Raw genomic sequence first — 6,095 nt, forward strand, 5'->3', positions numbered from 1 at the left:
AGTAATATATTAAAAACTATTATTTTGATCTTTAATATTTGGATCAAATTTTAATTTAGTTCTTAATATTAAAAATATTTTATTTCTATTCTAAAAAAATTTTAGACGGGTTTAATATTATCTTACTATTAAATTATAAAAATTGTGTTCCGAGGGTTACTTGAAACTATGATTTGGATCTGAACACGAGGTCCAAACTCCTATTGGGGTATATCCGACGTCTTCGAGCGCCGAGGTGCCGCCGTCCGACATCTTGGTGAAAGGGATGATACTTGCAAGAGACTCTGATACTTAAGTTAGCAAAAGTTTTAGGTAGATTTTAGTATATTGGAGTTCGAAAAATATCTGAGAGTATCAGAGTAAACATAAGTGTAGATATAGAGTCATTAACCACCTTTCAAGTAGTTTTACCTTTGGTGGTGGATTAGTTACTCCCTTTTGGTAGGGAGGTTGTTGATATATCCTTTCTAGGTGAGTAAGAGAGATTGTAGGAGTTAGTTACTTATTTAGGAATGTAGGGCTAAGCCCATGTCGCTGTGTCCGACCTCTATGAGGTCGAGTTAATAGTAGTGTAGAGCTGAACATTATTTATAGAGTGTAACTTGGGCTTCATCCCTTTTTAGGCCTTTTTAAGTTGTGGACCAGGATATGAACAGTTTTCCTGCTTGATCAAGCATATCTGAGTCGGTCTTGATCTCTTGTAGCTTGTATTCGATCAAGCCAGGTATTCAATCTTCCATTGGTAGCAAGTTGGGTACTCGATGCATTTTTAAATCTGAACGTTGTGTCTTTTTATAACCGTTCGCGTGTCTTTTCAGTTACATTGGTAGCCGGGCATGCCACTAAATGAGGGATAAATTTATCGTTTTGCCCCAATGGCGATATAAACACAATTCTTTTTCTCTTTTTCGCTTCAACTTCTAAAAATTTACTTTATTTCTCTCGAGACTTTTTTTTCTTCTTCACTATGATTCCATTTTCATTCATCTTTTCCAAGATTTCTTTGTCTTGGAAATCTACTTCAAATCTTCGTTTGTGTTGTTTGAGATGTTTTAGAATTGTCCGTTTATATTGCTGTTGCACACGTTTTCCTTACCTTCTGTTCATCATCAAGGTTGATTTTTTTTCTCTCTTGTTTATTATTGTTGTGGCTGGATGATGTTTTTTTACGGGTGGAGTTTTAAGTTTCTAGTATTGTCTTGATACTTTTTGTGGGGAATAGTCCCTTAAAAAATATGGTTCTTGCTATTATTTTTCTTGCTCGCCGCCGTTTGTAACTTCTGGCTGTTCTTGTAGTAGTGGATTTTCTTGTTTATTATTTTTTGTAGGTTATCCATTTGTTGTGGTTTGTGTTGAATTCTGGATTTTACCTGTACCCCCAAATAGTGTCATTTTCTTTTTGAATAATGGCTTCATTTCGTATTCTGGTAGAGTAGATTAAATTTTCCATCCTTAAGGATGATCCGACTTCTTTGAGTATTTGTACGTTGTGTTGTTGTACCCGACTTATAGCTTGTGATTCTTTGTAGTGACATAACTTTATTTTTTCTGTTTTGTAGGTATAATCGTTTACGTCTCATTTGGTAGTTCTCAGCATGTCATCAAAAGTACCTCTTGGCTTAGACTAGTTACTGTACTTTTTGCTATCCCTGTAGTTGACAATGAGTATATAAAAAAGTTTCGTTTACAGCATAAGATTTGTAGAACCCAAGAGGATGAGAAGAAGTACAAGTTAGTGGCTCCTGACCCTGAGGATAGAATTTGCTTCCTCTGACTTAGTAACTCGGAAAACAACTTTCTATTCTTGTATGACTATTTATTTATGGGGCTGGGGTGAGACTTCCATTTACCGATTTTGAATATGAAATTCTTCGTATCTATGAGGTTGCTATGTCTTATCTCCACCCGAACTCGTGGGTTTTATGAAAGTTTATCAATTAATAAGCTGGAAACTCGACCTTCCCCTTTCTTCTAATATTTTCTTTTACCTTTTTCAACTTATCAAGCATTGTAGCTCCAAAAAATAACACTGAATTTCCTTCCGAGCTATTCAGGGTAGGAATTTTTTTCTATTTTTGATGATTTTTTCATGACTTAAAGAATTATTTCTTTAAGGTCCGACCTGCAAAGGGTGTCTGAACTTTTTTCCTTAATGAAAGAGATGAACCCGTTTTTTGTTTGTACTGGGAAGAGGTCTCCGACATCGTTAAATACAATCTCGAGGATCTGGATGAGATAGAGGAGTGGTAGTGGCCTTGTTTCAAGAGTATTGGGGCCAATCTCCTCCCTTGACACCAAGAAATTTTTGATAAGCAAGACGAGCTATGTTCGTACTGAATTAGATAGTTAGCTTTTTGCCCTTCATAGATATTTCTCTTTTCTTTGTCAAATTTTATAACCTTAGTATCTTTATTTGCTTTGTTTTTGTAGCAAGAATGACTAATGGATCTGGTGCCTTGCAAAGGCTTCGGGTTGCCAAGAAAACTATAGCAGTTAGGATGGTACAGTTAAAGAAAAATGAAAAACGGGAGATCTTTATCCTCCTTCTAAGTCGGACTCATCTTCATCTCAATTGGCCAAAGCCATACCTCTTCCTCCTCCAATTACATAGCCTCCTCCTGGGACCGTGCCCCCTATGCCTCCTTACACTGAACCAAGTTTTCGGAAATGTAAAACTCCATCTTCCGAGTTTGGTAGTGCTTACGACCCGGATTTCGACGCTATTGCTTTCTGTGAGGAATACATTCTTTCTCATAGTGCCATAAACATGGATGACATTTCTTTGAAGAAACATTTAGAGGTGCTGGCTTGAGGAGAAATTCGGATAGTGAGGGTGTGCGTAACCTTTCTGAAGCAGCTTAATGAAACTCTTCTTGGAGATACCCAAAGGGAATTGGCCGACTTTCATTCTGAGGTGGCTTCTCTAAGGGAGACCAAGTCAAAATTAGAGGCCGAGAAGGGGTTCTTTCCTCCAATCTTTCCAAACTTCGTAAAATGGTGAAGCATTTTGAAGCAACTTGTGCTATGGTAGAGGGCTTCCAAAAGAAGGATGAGGAGACTACCGCCATGTCTTTGGGGAGAAATTGAGCCTGAAGGAAGAACTGGAGAGACTTGAAGAAGAATATGGGTATCTGGAGGAGTCTGAGGCCTAGAGAATGGACAAGATAGCGGAGAATTTGAAGGCACAATTTCGACTTCGTGCACCCGAGGTGGACCTCACTCCTATTGATCTCGACAGTCGTGGTTGAAGGAAAAATTGTTTCTCTTGAGGCCTAAACCATCTTTGCCAAGGACCCGAAGACTTCAGGTGCCCGAGTAGATGAGACTCTCCTAGACTCCACTATTCGAACTACTGAGAATCTTCTTACCTCTCCGGTCTGAGTTGATGAGGTAGCCGACATGATTATTGAAGAGCATGATCCTTGGTGCACGAATTATAAATCACACCTTTCACAACTCGTACCACTAACCAGCAAGTGCACTGGGTCGTCCAAGTAATACCTTATGTGAGTAAGGGTCGATCCCACGGAGATTGTTGGCTTGAAGCAAGCTATGGTTATTTTGTAATTCTTAGTCAGGAAGTTAATAATAAAAATGGTTGGGTTTATGAAAATTAATTAACATAAAATAAATAATACTTGTTATGTAGTAATGGAGAACAAATTGAGGTTTTGGAGATGCTTTGTCTTCTGAATCTCTGCTTTTCTACTGTCTTCTTCTTCACGCACGCAGGTCTCCTTCCATGGCAAGCTGTATGTTGGTGGATCACCGTTGTCAATGGCTACCATCCATCCTCTCAGTGAAAATGGTCCAAATGCGCTGTCACCGTACGACTAATCATCTATCGGTTCTCACCCATGTTGGAATAGAATCTGTTGATTCTTTTGCGTCTGTCACTACGCCCAACACTCGCGGGTTTGAAGCTCGTCACAGTCATCCCTTCCCAGATCCTACTCGGAATACCATAGACAAGGTTTAGACTTTTCGGATCTCAGGAATGGCCGCCAATAATTCTAGCCTATACCACGAAGACTTTGATCGTGAACCAGGAGGCTAAGAGATACACACTCAAGCTAGTGCAGATAGAACGGAGGTGGTTGTCAGGCACGCGTTCATAGGTGAGAATGATGATGAAAGTCACGGATCATCACATTCATCAGGGTGAAGTGCGAGTGAATATCTTAGAATAGAAACAAGCGTGATTGAATGAAAAATAGTAGTAATTGCATTAATTCATCAAAACACAGCAGAGCTCCTCACCCCCAACCATGGAGTTTAGAGACTCATGCCGTCAGAAATACAATGTGAAGTGTAAAAATATCATGAGATGCATAGTAAATCTCTAAAAGTTGTTTTTATACTCAACTAGTAGCTAGGGTTACAGAAAATAAGTAACTAAGTGCAGAAATCCACTTCCGGGGCCCACTTGGTGTGTGCTTGGACTGAGCATCGAGCTATACACGTGTAGAGGCTTCTCTTGGAGTTAAACGCCAGGTTGTAACCTGTTTCTGGTGTTTAACTCTGGTTTGTAACCTGTATCTGGCATTTAACTTCAGAATAGAGTAGAAAGTTGGCGTTTGAACGCCAGTTTGCGTCATTAAAACTCGGACAAAGTATGGACTATTATATATTGCTGAAAAGCCCTGGATGTCTACTTTCCAACGCAATTAAGAGTGTGCCAATTGGATTTCTGTAGCTCCAGAAAATATACTTCGAGTGTAGGGAGGTCAGAATCCAACAGCATCTGCAGTCCTTTGTCAGCCTCTGAATCAGATTTTTGCTCAGGTCCCTCAATTTCAGCCAGAAAATATCTAAAATCACAGAAAAACACACAAACTCATAGTAAAGTCTAGAAATGTGAATTTTGCTTAAAAACTAATAAAAATATAATAAAAACCAACTAAATCATACTAAAAATACCTAAAAATAATGCCAAAAAGCGTATAAATTATCCGCTCATCACAACACCAAACTTAAATTGTTGCTTGTCTCCAAGCAACTGAAAATCAAATAGGATAAAAAGAAGAGAATATACTATAAATTCCAAAATATCAATGAAACTTAGCTCCAATTAGATGAGCGGGACTAGTAGCTTTTTGCCTCTGAATAGTTTTGGCATCTCACTTTATCCTTTGAAGTTCAGAATGATTGGCATCTATAGGAACTCAGAATTAAGATAGTGTTATTGATTCTCCTAGTTCAGTATGTTGATTCTTGAACACAGCTACTTTATGAGTCTTGGCCGTGCCCTAAGCACTTTGTTTTCCAGTATTACCACCGGATACATAAATGCCACAGACACATAACTGGGTGAACCTTTTCAGATTGTGACTCAGCTTTGCTAGAGTCCCCAATTAGAGGTGTCCAGGGTTCTTAAGCACACTCTTTTTGCTTTTCACTTGACACCTTCACGCCACAAGCACATGATTAGGGACAGCTTGGTTTAGCCGCTTAGGCCAGGATTTTATTCCTTTGGGCCCTCCTATCCATTAATGCTCAAAGCCTTGGATCATTTTTATTACCCTTGCCTTTTGGTTTAAAGGGTTACTGGCTTTTTGCTCTTGCCTTTTGGTTTAAAGAGCTATTGGCTTTTTTTGCTTGCTTTTCCTTTTTCTTTCTTTTATTATTATTTTTTTTCGCAAGCTTTGTTCTTCACTGCTTTTTCTTGCATCAAGAATCAATTTTATGATTTTTCAGATTATCAATAACATTTCTCCTTTTTCGTTATACTTTCAAGAGCCAACAATTTTAACATTCATAAACAACAAATTCAAAAGACATATGCACTGTTCAAGCATTCATTCAGAAAACAAAAAGTATTGTCACCACATCAAAATAATTAAACTAATCTCAAGGATGAATTCGAAATTCATGTACTTCTTGTTCTTTTGTAATTAAAGCATTTTTCATTTAAGAAAGGTGATGGATTCATAGGACATTCATAGCTTTAAGGCATAGACACTAGACACTAATGATCATGTAGTAAAGACACAAAACATAGTCAAACATAAAGCTTAAAACCGAAAATAGACAAGGAGATTAAGGAACGGGTCCACCTTAGTGAGGGTGGCGTCTTCTTCCTCTTGAAGAACCAA

This window comes from Arachis ipaensis, chromosome B04 (assembly GCF_000816755.2).
Source record: "Arachis ipaensis cultivar K30076 chromosome B04, Araip1.1, whole genome shotgun sequence".
NCBI lineage: Eukaryota > Viridiplantae > Streptophyta > Magnoliopsida > Fabales > Fabaceae > Arachis > Arachis ipaensis.